Below are 25,049 nucleotides of genomic sequence, written 5' to 3' on the forward strand. Positions count from 1 at the left end.
CCTGGTGTCACTACCTTCACAGAGGGTGTATGAATAATTTTGCTTATTTATTTCTTCCTTTACTATCTTGTCAAAATCCCTCGTTGTGCAGAATTCATTAATTTAGAAAATTGTCGGGCACTCGAGTTCCACCGAGGTGTCCCGGCAATCCACGAGCTCGCCTTGCGGGAACCTTCCCACGCAACATCGGGCTATTGGGAGCGCAAAATGGCTGCCCTCAAACATACAGTAGTTTCTGAATACCAAAAAAATATTTGAGAAAAATAAAAATTTTTCTCACCGTAGAATTATGGGTTCATAATCCACCTACAACCACGAAATGTTTAGCCAGAAAGGGGAAATATTTAAACAGATATATTCCTTCAAAATTCTAAAGTGTACATGGGAATTTTGATACAAATGAACCATGATTCTACGTAAAATTTTCCCAGCCGATCTCACTCTTGACGTAGGGCTCTGTTACTTTCACGTATTTCCCTGTTTTCTTCTTCCAACAATAGGATTGCGTTACAGATGTCATCAACAAAGTCTTCTCTTAAGAATGAACATTGTAAACATTCAGCGTCTTCCTCTTCTTTACTCCCACTGCTTGCCTGTCCTTGGAGTGGTGCCTCGACCTGTCTTCCTCTCGACGTGACGATCATATTTACTGGTTGTACCTCTTCTTCTTCTTGTTCTTCTTCTTCAGTGACCATTTCCCCAGCTGGTAAGGCTGCGTCATCCTGTAGTGGAATTCTTTCTTCGGCTCTATGATAAACCTTTAAGTTGGCGGCATTGAATATAGCTTCGCTGTTGCCATCCAGACTCTGAATTCTGTAGGAATTATTCCTGAAACTTTTGACCACCTTGAAGGGCCCAACATATAAGGGAGCAAATTTAGCATAGATGTTTTCCTGCGGTTTTGACATTATGGGTCTCCTAACAAGCACCAATTCGCCTTCCTCTAAGGGACGGTGGAATCTCCGGTTCCTCACCCTGCGTAGCCGGCGGTCTGCCTGTCGACGTAGATGCTCTGCCGTACTTTGAATGCATAATTCCTGTGACGGGCGGGGATCGATGGGACATTGGATGACACCATGCCAGGATCTCACAGGATACCTATTGAAGTGCACGATAGAAGGAATCTTCCCAATAGATTCGTGTATGGTGTTGTTTACACAAGTTACTATCAGGGGTAGCACATCAACCCACTTGAAATATTCTTGGGCGCAATAAATTCTACAGAATTTTGCAATTACTTGCATTACCCTTTCGCTAGGATTTCCCTCAGGATGTCTCACGCTGCTCAGGATGTGATGAATTTCCATATTCTGAAGGGCAGTTTTGAACGGTGCGGAAGTGAACTGGGGACCATGATCTGTTAGAAGGAATTTCGGCGTGCCCATTTCCGGAATAATATTGCGGGAAATACATCTCAAGACTAGCTTGGTGTTAGCTTTTTGCATGGGAAATAGAGTCGTATACTTGGAGAAAACATCAATGGTTACCAGCACGAACTTGTTCCCACGCTTTCCTTTCACGAGCGGCCCATAGATATCCATCGCGAACAGCTCTTTAGGTTGCGAAGGTAAGAGAGGAATAGGCGCCTGCCTGATCAGATAAGGGTTTGCTTTGACCCGTTGGCATGTATCGCAGGTGATGATGATGTCTCTGACATTTTCCCTCAGATTTACCCAGGTGAACGTTTCTTGAATGGTTGACACAACCTTATCAATCCCTCCATGACCAATAACCCTGTGTACGTGCCAGATTAATCCCTTCCGCAGCTGCGGTGGTACCAAAATTCGGGATTTCACGTGATCGCTGTCCACGAATTTTACCAACATGTTATTCACGTACAAGTAGTTATTCGACAATTTCTGGATCGCAAAGTACCGTGGATCGTCAGCCGGAAGTGTCCCTCGGAGGAAAGAAATCATTTTTCCGCAGAAAAGATCTCCCAATTGCAAGTCTCCCAATTGTCTCAACTCTAATAAGAAATCGTGGTCTTCCTGGACCAAATCTAAGTGATTCACGACGTGTTCTTCCTCATTAGGGTTTCTGCTTAACAGGTCCGCCAAGATGTTCGATTTTCCGGAACAGTGCTCAATTTCGAAGTCAAATTGTTGTATGAACAGGGCCCACCTAGCCACTCGTTCACTAGCGACTGCTGTTTTCATTATAAAGGTCAGCGCCTTGTGGTCGGTCTTAATGATTATGTGAAAACCATAAATCATTTTCCTCCAATGTTGCAATGCCTGAACAATAGCCAACATTTCCAATTCGGTCACGCTGTATTTGACTTCGTGTGATCTCAGCTTTCGGCTGTAGAAAGATAAATAATTTCTATTGTGAGGCTGGTCCAAACATTCCTGATATAGGAGTGCCCCGATTCCTACGGTCGATGCATCAGTCTGTACGATAAAGGGTTTCTCGAAATCCGGATACCCTAGCTTAACGCTGTTTAGCAAGAGCTCCTTGGTCTTCCTGAAGGCCTCTTCGTGCTCGGGACTCCATTTCCACCTGTTATTCTTGTGAAGCAAGCTCTGAAGTGGGGCTACAACCTCCGTGTAATTCATGCAGTGGTCCGAAAAAAAATTGCACATTCCAAGGAATTGCCTGACATTCTTAATTTTGAGCGGTCTTGGGAACTTGTCTATGGCTTGGAGCTTCACCGGGTTCGGGCGAACTCCCTCACCATCAATGACATGGCCGAGAAATAGGACTTCCTTTTGACAAAAATGTGATTTCTTCAAGTTGATTTTGAAACCTGATGCCCTCAAATTCTCCAGTAGTTTCCTCAAATCCCTGATATTTTCCTCAAAACTGGATGAAGCTAGCAAGATGTCATCGACATACCGAGTTGTAGCGGCTTTAACTTCATCAGTTAGACATCGATCTAGGGCGCGTATGAGAGCTGCACCGGCGGTTTTCAACCCGAAGGGGAGACGATTGAAAACATACGTCTGTTGGTCAAAAAGGAAGCCAGTAAACAATTTAGACTTGAGTTCCAAACCGATGTGATGATACGAGGATGTCAAATCTACGCTAATAAACCGTGATTTTCCTCTGAAACGTTTGATAACCTCTTTAATAGGAGGGGCATGATCATGCTCGGGGACTAGGCGTTCGTTGAGGGCACGAGCGTCCAAACACACGCGCAGAGACCCGTCCGGTTTTTGAACCCCGACTAACGGATTCAAATATGGAGTGGGCTGCTTGGAAATTAGCCCGTTCTCCTCCATTTCCTTAATAATTTTTGCAGCTTGAGCGTAATATTTGTCCGGTATAGGATAGGGTCTCCTCTTAAACGGTGTCCAATCCGTAACAGCTAGTGCATATGTGAAATTAGGGATTAGACCCGGTTTGGAATCGAACACAGATATATATTCCATTAAGAGAGCTCTAAGTTTTTCCTTCTCTTCTACAGTGCCAGGGCATTCCGCGACCTTTAACCCAATTAAGGCCTCGTAATCAGTGTCAACCTCAGCTTCCAAGACGTCATGTAACTCTTCATGATGAATCCCTTCGTCATCTACACTGTCAATTTCACCAGCGACTCCCTCTAATGAATTTACAAAGTCTACACATTGGGCCTCCTCTTCGCCATACTCTAATGTTCTATCTTCTCCCAATTCCTCGTTTAGTGTAATGACTTCTGCTCCCTCTTCTTTCCTGAACTTTATCTGGTTCCTGCTCAAATCAATGACTGCGTTGGTCTCACGGATAAAATCAGCCCCTAAAATTACATTGTAGTGCATTTTGGACATGACTACGAATGCATGAGCGAAAGTTGAATTTCCAATTTGTACGTCCAAATAAGTTTGTACCTTACAAACAGCAATTTTGTCAGGAATGACCCCTCGAATTTTTACATTTGACACCGGAATAATTGGCAATTTATTTCGTTGTCTCAAATCGTCGAAAAGAGCTTGGGAGATGATGCTGATACTGGCCCCGGTATCTACCAAACTTTTGACATGAAAATTACAGATGCGGACATTTATTAAAGGCAGTTTCTTTACTTGATTGCTCTCCTGTTTTAAGTGGTCTTCCACCAAGTCATCAGAGGTAATGATCCACGAATCTATCTGTGCGACCACCCACTCATCTGACGTTTCTTCTTCAGAATCTGGGATGCAAGACTCTGAAAAACTTCCTACTGGGAATTTGAAGTTTTTTTTTTTATCAAGAGTCGACATTGACTCTTGCTCGAAATTCGGCGCAAACGGGTTCAGACCGGAGTTTCGCTGGTCTTGCCTATGTGCCTTCTGGAATTCCAGACTTTCAGCCCCGAAACAGTCGGTGTTGACGTCCTGGCGCTGTATAGCCCCCTGCCATTTCTTCCTTTCGTGGTCCTTCCTTAACCCGTCGGTGTACTGAACACGTTCACGGTACCGTTCATCCTCATCACGGCGGAAGTTCTGGGTTCGATTATTTCCCCAGTCCCTGCGGTTATTAAGTCCATTCCTGAAATTCCTCTGGTTTTCTCTGTCCCCATCGTATCGCCTCCAGTAAGGGTTCCTCCTTTGTGGATAATTCCAATTGCCCCTACGCCTTTTCCAATCCTCATTTCGTGGATGCGAGGGTTCCCAGTTATTCCGAAACTCACGCCTCCGCTCAGTCGGCTGTGGTTTCCCCTGCTCAGGTGCCTCTGGACTTCCCTCTGGGACCTGGCTAACAGTGTTTACATGTTGCTCGTGCGATCGTCCCCCTCTGGGTGCTATTTGATTATGGGTATGATCCAATTGCCTAAGGATCATTTCTGCCTGCATGGGGGTCTCTACCTTTGATGCAATGAGCATCCTTTGTACTTCGGGAGGTAACTGCTTCTGGATGGCCTGTACCAACTCTTGCTCCGAGGGCGGCACCTCAAGTTCTCTGAACTTTACCCTTTGTGCAATAAAGTATTCACTGAACTTTGTAGGGCCTATTGCAGTATAACGACGTGAGTATAGCTCTAATCTAAGACTCTGCTGAATTTCCGTACTCCAAAATTTATTAAGAAACGCCCTCTGGAACTCATCAAAGGTATCAAAGTGGTATCGGAAGCCTTTAAACCATAAAAGTGGTGCCCCCTCTAAATATCTTTCAGCTACCCTCAACTGACGTTCCTCAGGAATCTTGGCGTCCCGGATGTACTCCCTGAGATCCTTAAGAAACCCCTTCGGCGTGGTATGTGGACCTCCATTAAATTTCTTAGGCTGGTCCTCATGTAACTTGATCATGTTAATAACGTTGGTGACCCCTGAGCTTTGAGATCGACTGGTATCTACATTCGAGCTCTGACCGTTATTATTCACATGATTGATATTTGGCAATTGACCACTGAGGTCAGAGTTAACAGCTGTCGATGCTTGACTCAATACTTTGTCCATCTTGGACTGCATGTCTACCACGCTGCTAATCCAACTGCTCACTTCGCTCTTAATGAACCCAACTTTCTTGTCTGTCTCTTCCTGGGCTGACGTGATTTCCCTTAAGTCCTGTTCTATACTAACTTGCCTGTCGTTGAATTCCCTGGTATGTTCGTTTTTCATTTCAACTAACTCCTCTTGAATTTCTTTAATTAAAATTTCGGAGTCCTCATTAGCCACTTGGAGTTTACTAATTGCTTCCTCATTAACTTGCAACAATTTCTTCTCCATGGTTTCGGTTTTTGATAATACCTGACTCTCCAATTCCACACTAATTTTATCTACCTTGTTGTTCAGTGACTGAATGTCCGCAGATAATATTTGACGTTGTTCCTCTATTATGGTTAGCGTTTTCCCCTTTTCCTTATCACTGGAGATCCGCATCTCTACGACCTGTTGTGTAATGTCGTCCTTAAATTCAACCTGGCTGTCGATCAGCTGCTTATGCGCCGCCTGGCTTTCCAGTAAATGCTTGTCAAGTTCCTTTCTCATCTCATCCTGACTATCACATAACCTACTGTACATGTCGTGGCTTTCGTCAAAACGCTTGTCCATATCGGTTTTTAAACTGTCATGGATTTTAGAGAACTGTTTGTCGAAATCGTTCTTTAAACTGACCTGCACTTCCGCAAATTGTTTGTCAATTTCATCCCTCATTTCCACTTGGCTATCATCAAAACGCTGGTTGAGTTTACCTATCTCACCCCTGACTTCCTCTTTAAGTTCGGTGCACATAGTGCGTGTCTCATGAACTACATTCTTCAATCCAGCCTTCAACTCATCACTAGACTCTCTACACCTAGCCTGGGTATCCTCAATACTACTCTTTAACTCCTCAATCTTACCATCCAAACTTTCATTATGAGCCTTCATGTCCTCTCTCAAATTCTCACTCTGGACTTTCGCGTCCTCCATCTTGCTATCAAAACTTTCTAACATTTGCCCTTTCGTATCCTCCATCTTACTATCAAAACTTTCTAACATTTGCCCTTTCGTATCCTCCATCTTACTACTCAAATTCTCATTCTGGACTTTCATGTCCTCTCTCAACTTATTACTCATTTCTTCCATCACCTGCCTTAGCAGATCCATGGTCACCTGACCTTCCATCTCACAATATCACAAAGAATACAATAATGAGTACGCTGGCTGTTGATGCAACCAGAATACTCCAAACTACTAGGGAAAGAATTCACTACCTACTGCGTTTTCACATACAAACGCTATTATAATTTAATACCGAAACTGACAACATTCCAACAGTTGTCTCATAAAATTTCGTTTAGGTGGCTGGTATCACAAACTTGTTTAATAAAAAGAAAATTCTAAAGTTAATAATTTACTCTGGATAAATATCCCAAATAGTTTCGCTTCCGTAAATTAAGTAAATAACGAACATGTTAACGCATAAACTTTGAATGTAATTCAGCGTTACCACTTCCAAAATTTATATTGGCAACATGACATAAGCTTCAATATAGCTTTAAATACTAATTTCCTAAAATGCATTGTGACTGTTATTATTATTATTATTTACCAAGTAGTTACGCTCCTCGTTAAACGTGATAATATCTAGCACTCTCATTGGGCATAATTCGTTTAACTGTGGCTCAGCCATAGTTCTCACCCGCTTGCATTATTTATAATGTGGCTTAGGCCTCAACATTATTTTATATTTTCCTAACATTTGTTTTCAATGGATGATTTCATTATCGTTATCGTGGCATCGTATCGTTATCGTGACTTTGGGCTCCTCATCGTTATCGTGACATTAAGGCCCCAAAGTTGATGGCGCCACTTCTACTGAGGCCCAACGTGTACTATTATTCTACAATTGGTCATCATTTTACTGATGTCAACCAACATGACTCGTAGTTCTTCCTTTAATGCACTCAAGCCCTCTCTGCTAAGTGACTTAAGCCATCACGTTGGTGTTATTTCTTACTGTCCTCCAACGTGGAATATTATCGTCCTCCTCATCGTGACTTAAGCCCCACAGTTGGCGCGACACTTCTACTGAACCCTTGAACTTACCATTCCATCGTTGGTCGGCCACGGCTGCTATAGTAGAACAATTTGGAACTCTTAAATCTTGGGTCGTTGCGGGAATAAATTCGGTCACGATCTTAACCAAACGATGGGGTTCAGAAGAGAGCCTAACTACTTGAAATGAGGAGCAAAAAGGTGCTTACTAACTTTTATTAAACTGAAAGAGCACGATAACATCGTTAATTTAATATGCATTCTTGCCACAAATATAAAAAAAGATTTTATTATTGATTTTTGAAAAGTTCCAAATACAGTCACATTACATAACGTCACTTCGTTTCTTCTAATGTCGAAGAGTTGCTTCAGAGAAGCTAATATGTTAGTGGACAGCGAAACTGAAAAACTGAAAAGGGGAAGACCTGAAAACCGGGCGCCTATTTTTCCAAACAAGAACTGAGAGTTAATCCACACGATCCGTGGAAAATCTGACTTTCAACAATTAGAACGCCTGATTTTCTCTTAATTAAGGTTATCCACCAGTCAAATACCCTTCACGGATACGGAAACATCCGCCGAATGGACCCTTAATCGAACCAAACTGACTATCAGTTGCTTTGGATAGGTTGCGAAATATTATGGGAAAGCATGGTGTTCACTACAAGTTAACAGCATCATTCACAATTGACCTAAAATTCCACCATGTATTTGTCATTCATGACACCCTTAAGTGATACGTTAATCCCGATGCTAACTGTGCATCACCCAAACAACTGTTCGGAAGGAACCAACAACCACATGATCCGGGAGGATCTTACGTTAAGTCGTTCTAAAGGAACAAAACTGCGAAATGCAGGAATCACTTACTAATCATGCATTTAGAAGAAATGCCAAACACTGAAGTTAATCAAAAAGTGAAAAGTCACTTGAAAATATTATTATTGAACCGATTTTCAGGTTAGAAATGGGTTTGTTATGCTTAATAAATTTACCAGTCCACGCTAAAATTTACTACAGCTTTAAGGAATTCTTTCCCTTGACAACAATGCTACCAGTACAGATCTCTCTATTTACTGTCTGTCCCAACACACTACTGGTAAAGTGATTACTTACTTACCTACTATGAATAAGAATGAAAATACGACAAGGTGAAAATAAAATAAAATACTGGCTGATGAATCGAAACCGCATTCGCAACTCAAGTCTCATTCTAAAACACTGAGTGTCAATATGCACACCATCAAACGAAAACGGACGTTAAAACGAGAAACAATGAAGTTCGTAAAAATAAATTAACATCTCACAGTCATACAGCTTAACACGCACGAAGAAACACAGTAAAAATATTTAATCTAGATCGGGTCGGTGTCCCACACTTGGACAGCCCTCGTTTATCAACAACAGTCCCGTTATCTCAATGAGAGCTTCGCATAGACCCTCTACAATAAATCATATCGTACTGTAACTGCTACCTTCCCCCAGGCCACTTCCACAAAAGAACAAACAAAAGAGAACATCTAAACCGAGACTTGAGCGTGTACAGCTACCATCCCAGACCTATCGTCGGGCTCACTTGAAATCTGTACACCCTAAACCTAATCAGTATATACATGATGCCTTCCAAATCCTATCGTCGGGCGTGACCTAGGACGTCTCATCACCAATGACTCCAAGAATAAACACGTGACGTCCTAAATCTATCGTTGGGCGTCAAAGTGGGTCGCACCACGTCTCCCTTAACATATCAGGCGAACCGCAATTTCCAACAAACCTCCAACAGTAACACTGAATCTGGTCAGACAAAAAAATACGCACGACGGAACTACGTCTCTTATCAAAAAGAATACAAGTCGAAACACGGTAAGTGCCTACCTCTCGAAAAAAATACAAGTGTCTACCTCATCATAATATGTGAACTCAAAAATAAATAGACGTGACGAACGATTCTCCACCTCGAACACAATCTCAGCCTGTGCACTGAAGTGTCAGGGCAGCCAATGAAAATTCCCAACACACGTTTCCCTTTTAGTGGATGCCTTCAAAATAATAATCATCACCATCACATTCAAAATTCTCAGATCGCCTATCATCAATTCCAACCATCTTATCCATGACCTCTCCAATGAACAAATTAAATATAACCCAACCGTGTGTCCAAAGTGCTCTTTAATCCTGGAGGCCGTACCTTATCTTAACAAAAATCACTGGATGTTTACTACCCAGACCTTTACATTTTACTAGAGTCGTTTTCACTTGGAATCGTTCTATCAATTTACAATGCTTCACATCATAGTCGTCTCAAGTTCGGATTGATTGCGGAAAACAATACAGCCTGTTTCACACAGCCTGTTCCTAAATACTTCCTCTACAAAAATGTCTCAACACTCTTTCTCATCGCTTTATTTCAGCGGTAACACTTCTCTCTCATCTCCACGTACATATAAATCCATCGCTTTCAATCCCTTTTCCTTCAAGACCCTTTTCATACTTCGATCCCCTGGTGAAAACGACGACCATTTTTAAGCACATCTCTGACTTTACTATAATTACGACTTTCGAACCTCAAAAATCCAAGAGCACACATCGACCTTTCGCAATTCAAGTATACACGATGTCTCAAAATTTTCTTCCCATTAATGACTGTGACTCTAACAAATTTTAATGACATTATCTAAATATGCCTACGATCCTTGTAAAAATAACTGGTTAAATGAAATTTGACATAGAAGAATTTCCTTATCCCGCGGTAGACATTATTATTATTATTATTATTATTATTATTATTATTATTATTATTATTATTATTATTAACCAGCATTTCTGAATGCAACTGACACCTGAGATTACAATATTCGCCACGACAAATTTACACTTATAACGTTCACAAATCCGTACTTTGAATGATATCTCATCTCAACACAAAATTTTAAGCGTCGCATTTTACCGTTCTAGACATGAAATTTACACACTGAAAATTTCACACGCTGACCAAAATTTACAACGCCTTTCGCCTGATAATTACGCATATCACCCGACAATCATCTGGAAATTTGGTTAGGACAGACAGTAACTAACTAAACTAACTACAACATAATATAAAATAGACAGACCTGCACAATGGTGACATTCTCAGCATTCTGATTGCATCATCCCAGCAACCTCGTACTTAGCCACTCATTTTTACAGATAACATTTTCATTTTTAAAAACTCACTCATCCAAACACTACCCTTCACACACACGAGATTAAAACTACCATATAAACAATGCACTTTCTCTGTAACTTGCACCACGAACTTCCCTCGTTCTGCAGTCGGCTATAACTGTCTGATGCGTCTCCCAGAGTGGTTTCTCTCCCCGTTGTTTCAACAAAAACAGGTGTTCGGCCGATAAGGGAGTCGAACTATTTTGAATCGCTTCCCCCAGACCTTCTTCACTTACAAGAGTACAGGAAATGATAAAACTAAAATCTGCTGTGTATTTTTCAACCAGCTTACACCTTCCCAGTTCGTCTGCAAACGTTCACAGCTTCTCCAATTCACTTTTCTTCTTACTAAATATATGGACTTTAGCCACGAACATGTATTTGATTATTGTCGGTCAATCTGGCGCGAAATTCTAATGACGACGGGCACGAGCTCCCGCGGCTTCAAGTTCCAGATCGACACTGAAAAATCTACGGTGGGGGGGTTTCTTTTATAATTTCCGGAAGGACGCTATCCCCTCTATGGGTCTCGGTGGTGTAATCTGCCAAATTTGCTTCTAATAGACCAATTTTGATAAGATTTGTCCCAGAACTCCGGACAGACTTGCACTTATGTTCGATGTTAATTTTATAATTTTCCTACACTCACAACAGGAGGAATAAATTGTTTCTGCCCGTGCGTTTCGCGCGTTTTCTTCCTTCCATGACCTTGGCACGTGTAGCTAGTTCGCTGGTCTCACGCTACCACACACTTAGGCTTAACTGCATCTAAAATTGTCCCTGGTGTCACTACCTTCACAGAGGGTGTATGAATAATTTTGCTTATTTATTTCTTCCTTTACTATCTTGTCAAAATCCCTCGTTGTGCAGAATTCATTAATTTAGAAAATTGTCGGGCACTCGAGTTCCACCGAGGTGTCCCGGCAATCCACGAGCTCGCCTTGCGGGAACCTTCCCACGCAACATCGGGCTATTGGGAGCGCAAAATGGCTGCCCTCAAACATACAGTAGTTTCTGAATACCAAAAAAAATATTTGAGAAAAATAAAAATTTTTCTCACCGTAGAATTATGGGTTCAGTATTTTATATGTAATTTTCTGTTCATTTTGCCTCATAAAATGAGTATATTGTAGAAGAATGAAAAATCTATCCTACAATTTTCTTGGTAGGTCACATAGAAGCTACATACCAACTTTGGCAAATATAGGTTTAGATTTGATCTGCATGGAACAGTGCAGGTTACAAAAAATGGTATTTTGAGTTAAATGAATTTTAGTTCTAAAACCATTAAAAGTTTTCATAATGGCCTTTCCAAATCTCTTAAAATTCACCAGCACTATAACTCCTACCCTCCTGCTTCTTCTTGGCTTCATCCCTGTGTACCTTTAGGAGTTTCAGTTTTTCCTGGCTGTTTTCTTTTGTTGGGTGACTGACTGCTGACTGTGAAATTTTCTTCTTTCATCTCTTTGTGTGGCAAGTTTGGTGGATCCTGGTGAAAGTTTATAATTCCTTACAGCCATTTTCATTTCTTGTGTTGCACTACATCTCATGTTGTATTCTGCAACTGCATTAGAAACAGCTATTCCAAGTCGTTTTGAGGACACAAAGGTCTCTTCTCATGGGCGCCCGGAGGATCTTTTCCAAGGGGGGGCACATCAACAATTTTCTTGAATATAAAAACCAATATAACGTCAGCAACATTAAATTGTTTACAGAAATTTCCGGTTATAACAGATGCTAGATGACTGTCAGTAATTTCAGTTTATGAAATAATCTGGTATGATATTAAACAATTGAACATCAACATTTTTAGAATTCCAGGGGAGGCAAATACCCCCCCTTGCCCCCCTCCCTTGCGGGCGCCAATGGGCACTTTTTCCACATACATGCATGAAGACTTTCATTGGCAATTTGAGTATCCCCTTTACAACATCTAGACAGAAGTTCAGTTGATGCCAGCCTTTGGTATACAGAGAAAATTTTCAGCAGCATTGCAATTGTGAACTGAACTGACAATTTTTGTGACTTTGAGGGGTTTGTCCAGTTGCGATACTCTTATTGTAGAAGCACCATGATTCAGGTCTTTGGGGGCATTTCTTATGCTTAGGATCTTCTTCTGTGGAGGAGTAATAGTATAGTGTGGCACATATTGCAGATTTCATATTATCTACAGAGGGAATATTTGCACATATTGCCTGCCTATAATCATTTGTGAGCTTCGCAGTAGTTGCTTCCTTCAAACTTCCAGGTCCCCTTCCCCCAAGTGTAGTTCCTTCATGGTTGACTAAATTGTAGGATGAAGTAGTTCATAACATAGCTAACAGTTGGCAGTATATATTGCAATATTAAAAAATAGTATAATCTCAATGCTACTGTAAAGAGGGAATTAATGGTAACAGAAGGAACACGGATAGCCGAGCATACAGAGGAGAGGAGGCGTGGTTGATAATTAAATGACCGTGCAGAACCATTTAAAAACGACCGTAACTACGTCAAAAACAGTCACAGCGGCACAAAACCACATTTGTTATTTAGAGGATGGTTAATATAATTTATTTATGCCAGAATTCAAATTTCAACAATTTCATCCATTTAAAAAAATGTGTCCCAGGTTCCGCTAACTTTGTTGTCTTCAGAATATTTTTCAAGCCTGACCACAGTTGCTTAAAGATCATCTTTGTTCTGAGAACCTTTATGTAGGTCATCAGCATATACCGTTATACCATTCTTAGTGTGTGTGTGTTTTTTTTTCATATAGGTGTGCCTCGACACAAGGCTGGTCCACGGCCAAGTCCTTCCGCTGCTATGACTGCTGCTGCTCACACCACCTGCACCACCGGCACTCCTACTGCTTCTGCTACTACTACCTACTACCACCGGTGCTGTTGCTGCCACCACCATCTCCATGCCTGCCGCTGCTACTACTGCTACTGCTATGGGTAATGGTGCTGCTGCTATTACTACCATGACCTCCACTCCTGCTGCTCCTGCTTTCACATATAAATACTATAAAACTGTGAATTTAAATGATAAATCATTAGCAAAAGTTCATCAATTACATCGGAGATCAAATGTTTAGCTTGACCACTACGTAGTCACGAGCTGGGGTCTGGATTAGCGTGGAATCACATGCGAGCCCTCTGTTCCGCATAACATCACAAACCTGTATGGCAGTCCACGTGCCCACAGCAACTGAGTGGGAGGCCTAACTCCACTGTTACATGATTTGGAAGGAGCTATAGAACACTAGAAGATCAAAGTAGGCCTACTCTGTTATATCTTGTTTGTGATGATAACATTCAAATAGTTCAATTGTGCAGTTAATGTTTACCTGTCTGATATTTTTGTTAACACCCTGAGGGGAACGAATTGAAATTTATTTTCATATTGAAGTTTTACATAGTATTCCCCACCTGCCTACTCATTCTTGCCACCCGGCTGACAAACATTACTGGGGAGAACACTGGTGCTAATGTTATTAATGTTCATTTTACATTCAGATTAAACAATTTCAATTTGTGAATGCTAATGATTGTTTATCAATATATTTAATTTTGTTTTACAAAACACCCAGCAAGGAGGCTGTGCAGTGGGGTCATGCATCTATGAAATTGCGCTTGTGCAGTGGTGGGTTCGAACCCCACTGTCGGCAGCCCTGAAAATAGTTTTCTGTGGTTTCCCATTTTCACACCAGGCAAATGCTGGGGCTGTACCTTAATTAAGGCCATGGCTGCTTCCTTCCCGTTCCTAGGCCTTTCCTGTCCCATTGTCGCCATAAGACCTATATGAGTTGGTGCAACTAGCCTTATAATAGTTGTCCCCCTGTGGGTAGGGGCAGTAGACTAACAGCCACGACATCCTCTGCCTGCTGTAAGAGATGACTAAAAGGGATCCCATGTGCGCTCTGCACTTGGGATCTGGGGTAGGCGACCACGGAGCCCTTAATTGAATTGTGACATTGCTTCCGCTTACTTGTGCCAGGCACCGCACTTTCATCTATCCTATCTGATCTACCTTGATCACCACCTGTTCTTTTCTGCTCCTGATTGTATTATGTATGGAGGCTTAGGGAGATTTATTTTCAAACCCTCCGTGGCCCTGGTCTTCCTTAGCCCATACCATCATTATTCCTAGTGTCGGCCCCCTTCTATTTCTTCTCTCCGATTACTAATATATATTGGGGGTGGTTGCCTAGTTGTACTTTCTCTTAAAACAATGGCCTAGATGTTAGGCCCTTTTAATCAACAAGCATCATCATCTTAAGCAAGGAGATTTGTGGTGAGGGCAAGATGTTTGGTGGCCATGGCATATACTAGGAACTGTCCCATCATTCGCCTTACTGCAGGTGAAAGGAAAACCATTCTCAGGACAGCCAGTGGTAGGGGAACAGCCCGTTTCTGTGTCCCAAATGCAGAGGTGTAGAAACATGGTGGAACCGTGGCCACCCCTCCTCTGCTTGGTTGGCCGGTTGGAGTGCATGTTATCATACCACAGATCAGCCTATCTGCAACCACCGACATAGATTTCTGCCTTCATTGTACAGTAGATACAAATGGCACTGTCTGAAGTGAGTTTCCACTGTCTTCAACTGGCATTTTGTGTAGGTCACAGCACAGTCCCTTGCACACCGTAATGTTGTGGAAGGTAGCAGCATATTGTTCATAATACTGTACTAAATTATCAAACAATTCCTTGGATGTAGCTCTTAATAGGTGGAGCTATGTTGTGACTTGGCATGGGTATGTTTTGTGCTGGATCAGCTGCCATATTATTGTACGTAGATCCTGATGCTACATATTTCTGTCAATTTATTGGAACTCCTCTCCTGCGGATGGACTGAAAGGAAGCATTATTTGTACCTCCTGCATGTTGTATGAGGGAACAATCACAGAATCTGTAAGCGCTCTCTTGTCTTTTAAACTCACAAATGTATTCATGATTCCATCCTTTTCCATGTACCAGAAAAATTTAGATATATCCTACTGTCACACAAAATAGAACATTTCTAACTATTGTAAATAGTGCAGATCAATGAATACAAGGGATGCACACAATTTTGTAGCTTGACATTGGTTGTCATCTAAATGCAGATGACTGATTGAATGATATGTTGTGTTTTGATGCAATATGTAGGAACAGGGTATGTGCTATCATGTCTTGGTTTCTTCAAACACTACTCTGCCAGAGATTTGCCATCCTCTAGTAGATGCAAAAGAAGTAAAAATCTCAATATTTCTCAGTGTGTGGCCCTAGGTGCCTCATTTGACAGACTGAAAGATATATCATATAGTAAGTTCCTTGGGAAAATAGGCTACAAATGGTGTTGCTGAAAACTTTTGACATGTCAATGCAACGTTAGACTGCAATAAGAGAGAAAAGTATTATGTTGTAACTTGTCAGTTCCAGTCGTTCTTTCATAAATGAATGATTTTGTATTTGTGTTGTATTGAATAGTTTTCTGGCTGATGAATATTAATTGATGATTAACACTGCTGCATGTAATGTCAAGAGATTATGATATACTATGATCACTAAAACTTTTGTGCAAATTTCTACACCATTTTATACCTGTAACACTGTGGATAGTAGGTAGAATATAGCTCCATAAATCAAAAGATCATGTTTCATTTCAATTTACCTTTGAATCCTACAAACTCCCTCCTTATCATATGAGTTTGCTTTAATCATTTTGGTTCCTGTGTATGGTTTTCTTTCTTACATTGTATTTATATTTTATTTTCTGCATAAGTAGCATATCTTGATACTATTGATTGTTACGGTTGGCTTAGGTAGTGTTAAAGAGGACTGATGTACGAGGGGATGTTAGTGTCTATTTCTGTTGTAGGTCTTAATCTGAGATAAGGATTGCCAATCCCACTCACCTTCTGGACACTTCCTTCCTCCCTTTGTGAGTTAGCTTCCTTTTCCCTCAGCAGAAACAAAAAAAAAAGCAGCATAGGCAAGGCCAGTCACTCCCATCCTTCGTGGCTTTGTGAATTAGTAAAAATAAAATATAGCTCCATAAATCAAATAATTATAATAAGCAGCACAATCTGGTAAGCTTCTTTTCTCCAGCAAAAAAATTATTATTAATAACAATAAAGCACAGGCCAACCTCCAGGTGTATCACTGTTCAGAATGCAGAATTTCAGAAAAAGGTAACAGAACGAAGGAAAGAAAGAAAAGGAAATGAAAGAAAAACATAAAAGAAATAAAAAACGAAAACATAGATTTAATATAATATTTAAGAGGGGGGGAGGGGGGCGAGAACCTGGGTACCCTCCGCGCGCTAAACGATTTAAATCGCCCGCCCGGTAATTTTAGTTCAGCCCTGCTCTCGTCAGGGGCGCTAGCGTGCGATTCCTGGCGATCTTTGCGCAGCCGTTGCGTACAGAAGTGAAAAATAACGTTGAGAGTCATCTCTTACTCATTCTCTTTGGTCTGGCCAGCTGGACTGAGTGAAATCTCAGCGCGTGAGTGTAATGCCTTATTGTAATTATAACCAGAGCCAGGACACATTACCCTATAGCATAATTATATTGTTGTACATGCAGAATCAAAAATATTGAATGAAATAACAATAACAAACAAAGAGATTAAGAATTATGTGATCGTAAAATAGCAGTTAACTTACCCAATGGCTTGTTCTAGTCCGCATCTTGTGAAAGAGGTTGAAAGCTGCTCATATCGCCTTCACTGTCATCCGCGCTATCACTAATGCTCTCTCCGTCACTGTCACTATCGTCCTCCAGATTAATGATTATGCTGTCTGATACTTCATCCATTATGTGATCGCTCGCAATGTACTTATTCTCAGTGTCGATTACGTGCCTACATCGACTCGACCATTCTTCTGCCCCAATTGACGCAATTCCTTCCATCAGCAATGTTCTTGCATCATCGAGTCTGAAAGTAACATTCTTTTGTGCTACACAATCTTTAACTTGAGCCCAAATCATTTCGATTGGGTTCAAGTCTGGATGGTATGGTGGTAGACGCAAAATCGTATGCCCATATATAGCAAGTAGTCTGTCGATTTGATATGACTTATAGCGTGATTTATGGGATTTAATCAAAGCGTACAGTTGGGGTTTTATCATCTCTGTAGAAAACGGAATACCCTTATCAGTCAACCAATCCTGCATAACTGTTTTTCTGGATGATGATGTGGGTGCACGCTCACATTGGACATTATGGTACGAGGCATTATCAATCACGACTACAGAGTTGGGTGGCAAATTAGGAATTAATTTCTCTGTCAGATATTTCTCGTAGTTTCTATAGTTCATCTCATCGTGATAATCCCCTGTTGTTTGGTTGGATTTGAAAACCAACAAAGCATTTGGAATGAAACCTGCATCTGAACCGGCATGTACCACTATTAATCGTTGCCCTTTCGAGATAGGTGACTTCAATCCATGAAGAGTACCATCACTCCAAGCACTTGACTTGGTGTGCGAACTATGCAAATATGTTTCATCAGTGTAAACAATAGGCCTACCCTCTTGTCGGTACCGCTTTATGCTTTGTATGTACTGCACACGTAGGAGCCTTATGTCAGGCTTCTCCATAAGTATTCTACGCATGTCTTCTGTCTTTCTCCATCGAAAACCTAGGCCTCGAACTATCTTGCTTAGTGTTCTTACGCAACCTTTAAACTGTATATCCTCTACCAGTTTCTTACGGATCTTTTCAAGCGTTGGTCTCTCGCCTTCGGTATTGTGAAAATTGTGAATCGTGCGCCTGACCGCGCATTTCTCAAAATCGTCTAATTCACACTTCTTGACAGACTTCGGTCTTCTCTTTCCAGGCGTTGAAAATGAATCCACTTCACCCCTTTCGATCTTCTTTGCGTCTCGTATTACATTCCGCACGGACCTTTCCGACACACCCGTAGCTTCGGCCACTTTCTTTTGAATAGCACATAAGTTTCCAGTGGGGTGGGTTTCGTTTTTCATGAATTTATACACATTATAAATAACTTCTCTAGTTTGACTGTGTAAAGTTTTAGCACTCCCTAATTTAGAACGAAACGGGGGCATCGCTACGTACACTGAATATAATACTACAACAAATTCACTTTCAGCTACGAAATATAAATAAAATATTAATAATACAAGCACACGCTTCTTGCTTCTTTTCAATACACGCTTGATAAAGAGCTGTACACTGTGCCTCTCAGTGAGCGGTTGAGTAACAATGAGCCCGGTAATCAGCATTCGGGCGACACACAGGAGCCCCGCAACGAGCTTAAACTTCGCCAACAGATATTGGTCTCTGCGCACGGTGGAGTTTCGGCAAGCTCTTGTTGCGCTTAGTATAGCATCTTCCATCACATCTGGACCAGAGTAAGACAGTTTCAACGGTGTGACGTTCAGAACGAAGAGCAAACCTGTCAGTTCGTGCGACGATAGGCGATAGCTGAGTAATGCGATGTTGTCTAGGCAGACGGTGCTGTGAGTACGGAAGTGGAGGGGTCAGTCAGCTGTAGCGCTTCTCGATGACAACAAGAAATAAAACGGAGTAGCCAGTTTTTCTATCTGCATCGGGAAACCTTTCCTTATTTGTGTAATGCGATAATGCGATGAAGGTGGAAAGAAGTATGGAGTACTAAGGAGTAACTTGCAACATCATTATTCCGTGTGCCATGCAAATAAACCTGAGAAATATCAAGGAGAAGAACGTGATGCAATATTGTTTGAATTAACATTACGATATCCAAGACATCAGTTGTGTTAGTAACATCAGATCTGTTCCCTGACTCTCCTACATCGTTGCATCTCTCTGCACGGAAAATGATCCTTTTCATTTAACACGGAATGCACTTAGTGTTGTTACATTCTGGTCGAGATTGGAGTGGAAGGCTTTGAATTTTATGTGCTATAGTTTGTTATGTAGTTCAGTATGTATGTTGGAACTGTATAAATGATATTTCTGATACAATAATAATAATCATGAAGATCATCATCTGCGATATTTATATGATATTACATTAGTTAATTTGCATTTTCAACAGCTGTCGATTTAAGGAATAACTTCCTTCGAGAATCCTTCCCATCCACTTCATATCTAACATCATCTTTCCAAGTTCGTCTTGGTGTTCCTTTTCCTTGTGTTTTTATGGTAACCAAACACACAGTTTCTTATAATTGTTTTATAATTATAAAACCGTGCAAGTTAGCTACGTGGTCCGTGCCACGTAGCTATAAGCATGCATTCGGAAAATAGTGGGTTCGAATTCTACCGTCGGAAACCCTGCTAAGAGTTTTCCTTGGTTTCCCATTTTCACAATAGGCAAATGCTGAGATTATGCCTTAAATCGTCCTAGGAAGAGCTCCACTGGGCAATTGCTGAAACTAGCACTGGATTCAAAACTCGCAAAGTCACAGGTGTGTCTTTTGTATATCTGTCTGTAGCCTACGATGCTGTCAACTATCAAATTCTTCTCGACAAGGTCTACAGTCCGACAAAAGACAAGGAATTAACGAAGTTCGTTGCAATTCTTCTCCAGAATCATAGAGTATTGGTTGACTTCGAAGGGCAGCGTAGCCGATAAAGGGTGTAGATAAATTGTCTACGCCAAGGAAGGGTTTGTCTCCAATTCCATTGGACATCTACACAAATGACCAACCAGGATTTTCAAGTACCAGAAGTTTGCTATGTCCTGACGATCTAGCCCTGGTCACACATAGCACAGAGCTCAGAGTTTGAAACAGTTGAAGTACATATCTACTTCCCTTGAGTGTCTGTCAAGGTGTCATAGTGGAAACCACGTAAGGCCTAACGCTTCAGAAACCCATGTGTTTGGCTTTCACCTGAGAAGTAAGGAAGCACATGGTAAGTTATTGTGACCCTCAAAATATTTGGGAGTAACGCTTGACAGAACCCTCATATTTATGAAGCATTGGATTATTTGCTAAATAAAGTTTTCCCAAGAAATAATCCGTTGCATAAATTGGCTGGATCACGGTGGGCAAGAAAACCACAAACTATTCACACATCCGGTATGGTCCTTAGTTATTCCGTCATAGATTATACATGTCCATTTTGATATTTATCAGCTCATGTAACAGTGGTAGAGGGGGCCCTCATTGAAGCCTATGGGTACGTGAGAGGTTTCTTAAAGTACTGTATACTCCAGTCGGTAAGCTGTGTCAGCTTGCAGGGATTCCTCCACACTGTGTAGAAAAATAACTGCGATCTAGGAGAGGACTAGAGTAGAACGAGAAATTGCTCACCCACGGTGTATGGCCTTGAACTCCAAATTCAAAGACAAATGTGCAGAAAAATGCTTCCTTCGAATATCAAGGGAACTAACTTGATTACGTGAAATGGCACCAGTACAGTTGTGAAAACCATGGTCCCTTACATACCGGACAGTAGTCTACAGCGAAAAATGACTTAGATAGCATCGAAGAAAGGAATTATAAAATTGGCCTCAAATTTAATATAAGAACCTGTAACACAATTAATTTCGTTCACTAGAAACGAAAATATAATACATTTCTCTTCCAATATGGGAATTGCCGAGCTACGGCGCGTTGAGCAAGTGGAAGATCTTGGAGTTGTATTCGATAGCAGACTCACGTTTTCCCCCATTTGCTGAACGTAACAGGTGAGTCATACAAAGTGTTGGGTTTGGTCATGCGGAATATAGTTGTACACTGGCGGAAAATGAACTCTCGAAACCAAGAAGACATTCATTTTGAGGAATGCTAAGCAATTGTCTTGGTAACATATTTATTTGATTCAAGTCTCCGGGCCGCATTTTCAAGTGTGCACAAGAGGACATGTGACATGGTAGTACATTAATAACCACTGTAGTGGCCACGATTGTGAATGCAAGCACGCAATCGTGCACGCATTGTGTCGTACAAGTGCCGTATGTCATTTTGTGGGATGGACTTCCACGCCTGCTGCACTTGGTCAGACAAATCACCAACAGTTAATGCTGGTAGTGGATGACGTAGGATTTATCGTCCAGTATGTGCTCCATGGTCGACATACTGTAGAACACATTGGATGGCAGCAGCGGCATGAGGACGAGCATTATCCCGTCAGAAAACAACTCCTTAAATACTGCGAATGAATGTAAGCACAACCGTTTCAGTCACAGTCTGACGTACAAATCTACTGCAACGGTTCTTGGGATAACAACGACAATAGTCCTGTTGTCATAAGAAATCGTTTCCCAAACTATAACTCCTGGTCGAAGTCCAATATGTCTACGCCGTAGACACTTGGTTCCAAGCGTTCACCTAGCCTGCTTCTTACCAACCTACGGCCATCACTGGCACCAAGACAGAAAGGGCATTCAGCTGAAAACACTACAGATCTATACTTCCTCCTCCAATGAGCTTTAGATGATACCACTGAAGTCGCAGATTTCAGTGATTCGGAGTTAGTGATGTGAACGCTATAGGACGTCTGGCTCGGAGGTGTCCCTCAGGTAACCCATTTGTTACAGTTTGCTGCGTCGATCTGGTGCCAACTGAAGCTGTAATGACTGATGCACTTGCAGTCAGATCCAGCACAGCCATGCGGCGAATACAACAGTTTTCGCTCTCCGTAGTGGTGCGTGTGCTGCTGAACCCCGGTCATCTTGGGATGATGCCTTTCCGTTACCATTGTTACCAACACCGATGGACTGTGGATACATCCCTGGCAAATATTTCTGCAATATTAGAGAATTAACATCCACCTTCTCATAGCCCTAATACACAGCCTCATTCAAAGTAAGCTGCAAATACTACCTTTCTCGTCTCCTAAAAAGCATTTTTGACTCACACATACCCCACAACAACTACATCGGACTCACAATGTGTACAGAGCGGATTTAAAACAGACTTGCTTGGAAGGTCATAGAGGCCGTACTAGCATCACTCTTCGTCGAATAGGTGTCATCATTCGGATGTGTAAATACGCCTCCCGAATTTCGTTCATCTATAGCAACTCCTTCATGGTACTAGGACTTAATTTAATGCGAGTGTAAAACGCTTTCCTAAGACTTTGTCGACGATAACTCTCTACATTACACTTGTATGAACCAAATTAGAATATGCTAGTACGGTCTGGAGCCTAAGATGCAGCGTATATTTTCCAGAAGTTGAGAAAGTACAAAACAATTTGTAAGGTATCGTCATTATAAGGAATAATTGATTTATCCTGTTATGATAGCCTGTAGCATATACATAACTTTGGCACAACTGACTTAGAACATCAGAAGAAAGTAACTGACGTGACATTCTTACATAAGGTTATTGACAATTACTGATGGATTGACAGGAACCATTTAAGTCCATGGAGTAAGAAGCCATTTTTGGTCCTCGACACGAGGAACCATATCCATTCCGTAATATCCGGAAGTGTTTGTCTGTGTGTTTTAGATGCCCAGCTACATCTACGGCACGCGGTGATGTGAAATTGCTAACATGTTCGTATTCTTAGATGAATATAGAGACCTGGTTTCATCAATTATTTATATTACCTTTAATGTCCGACTCGTTGGCTGAATGGTCAGCGTACTGGCCTTCGGTTCAGAGGATTCCGGGTTCGATTTCCGGCTGGGACGAGGATTTTAACCTTAATTGGTTAATTTCAATTTCTCGGGGGCTGTGTGTTTGTGCTGTCCCCAACATCCCTGCAACTCACACACCACACATAACACTATCCTTCACCACAATAACACGCAGTTACCTACAAATGGCAGATGCCGCCCACCCTCAACGGAGGGTCTGCATTAAAAGGGCTTCACCGGGCCAAAATAGCCACACGAAATCATTTATTGTTACCTTTAATCGTTTTATGTATTTAGTTATGTAATATTCACCCGACACTCATTTCGTTCACTTAAAATGTTAGGGAATACGAAGATTTCGCTTTATCAGCAATAAAACGTGAAATGCATCTTCTTTCAACTAAATCAATCTTGTATTTTATTTAGAGGAAGCATAGAGTACACAATTGAAATAGGCCCAGTATTAAACAAGGCATAGAAATACATATATCAGTCCAGGTGCTATTTTCCTTCAGTCGATGATATCTGGAAGTGTATGTTTGCGATGCCCAGCCAAATCTACGACACGCAGAGATTTGATATTTTTAACGAACGTGGGCACAACATTTCACCGATCACGCATGGCTGTGTCAAAGAGCAATTCTTGCTCCAGGAAATGAAGCTGTCAAAGTCACCAACAAGTAACTATTACAAATCATCCCTTCGAATATATTCAATTTAGACGTCTGCAGTTCCCCGTTTGCTTGAATTCCGCTATGTATATCAACAAGACACAATGTTTAAGACTCGATCTTCGGACTTGGTGCTTCTAGCAAAAAAGAAGCAAAGCAAAGTCATCTCCGGACAGGGCATGAAGGCCCTCGGAGGTGTGCAAGGTAAAGACTTGCACTATCCGTGACCTCGGCACTTGGTGAGGTAGAGTGGTTAGCTCTAATTCCGGTCGCCTTTGCTCCCGAGGAATTAACCTGGTACTCATTTTTGGTGTAGGCTGATTGAACCTCCGGAAGTGGTAATGTCGTTTCTTGAATTTTTCGACTTGCTGAGGGAGAATCGAACCCACGTCCTTTGGGTGTACCACGCATGCCTTTACCGTCTCGGCCAGGCAGCCCCTAAAGAGTGTATTTTCCATGGTCAACTGTACTTGAGTTGTTCAGGAGTTGGAATGGCAAACGCACTATACATCTTACCTGCAAATGGTAGGGCACTTACTATAGTTTATCCCGGAGATAAGGAAACATTGGTTTGCTTTCTTTATGTAATATGGTCTTAAGCATTGTCAGTAACAACAGGATTAAAAATAAAATATTTTATAAAATTCATACAAACATGATGTAGGTTAATAAATACAATGTTTTTAATTTTGCATTTCAATAATTTGTTTAAAACATCCGCGGTCAAATTACTAAATGAGGGTGAAGCCGCGGGCACATGCTAGTTATATATAAATAATACAAAAATTAATTCATTAATTAACATCCTTTATATTTTCGTACAGTATGTTAATGCTTATAGTCCCTGTACACGATCTGGCACTGTTTACTTTCATTGTTAATGTTATTATAATAATACGTAACCTTATCAAGATATATTATTATCGCTCTCTAAAGGTGACCTATAAACATTTGTAAGTCATGTAATGTACCTATGTAGGTGTAGGTACCATAATTGAGGACATTAGCTTCCTTTTGTTTGTCAGATTTACTACATTACCTTGAAATTATATATAGCAACTAGCAAGATACCCGTGCTTCGCTACGGTATTATACTGAAATTTATAATTGAATGCTTATTGTTTTAGATATATAATCCGCCGAAATTCGCGACCTGAATCGTTTTCTGCGAGAATCCACCAAAATTCGCGATATGACTCGTTTTTTAAATAGATTACGGCAAGTTTCCTCCCATTTGTCAATCTTTCTTTCCAGCAATCGATTTCGTACTTCCCG

This window comes from Anabrus simplex, chromosome 1 (assembly GCF_040414725.1).
Source record: "Anabrus simplex isolate iqAnaSimp1 chromosome 1, ASM4041472v1, whole genome shotgun sequence".
In the NCBI taxonomy this organism is placed as follows: Eukaryota; Metazoa; Arthropoda; class Insecta; order Orthoptera; family Tettigoniidae; genus Anabrus; species Anabrus simplex.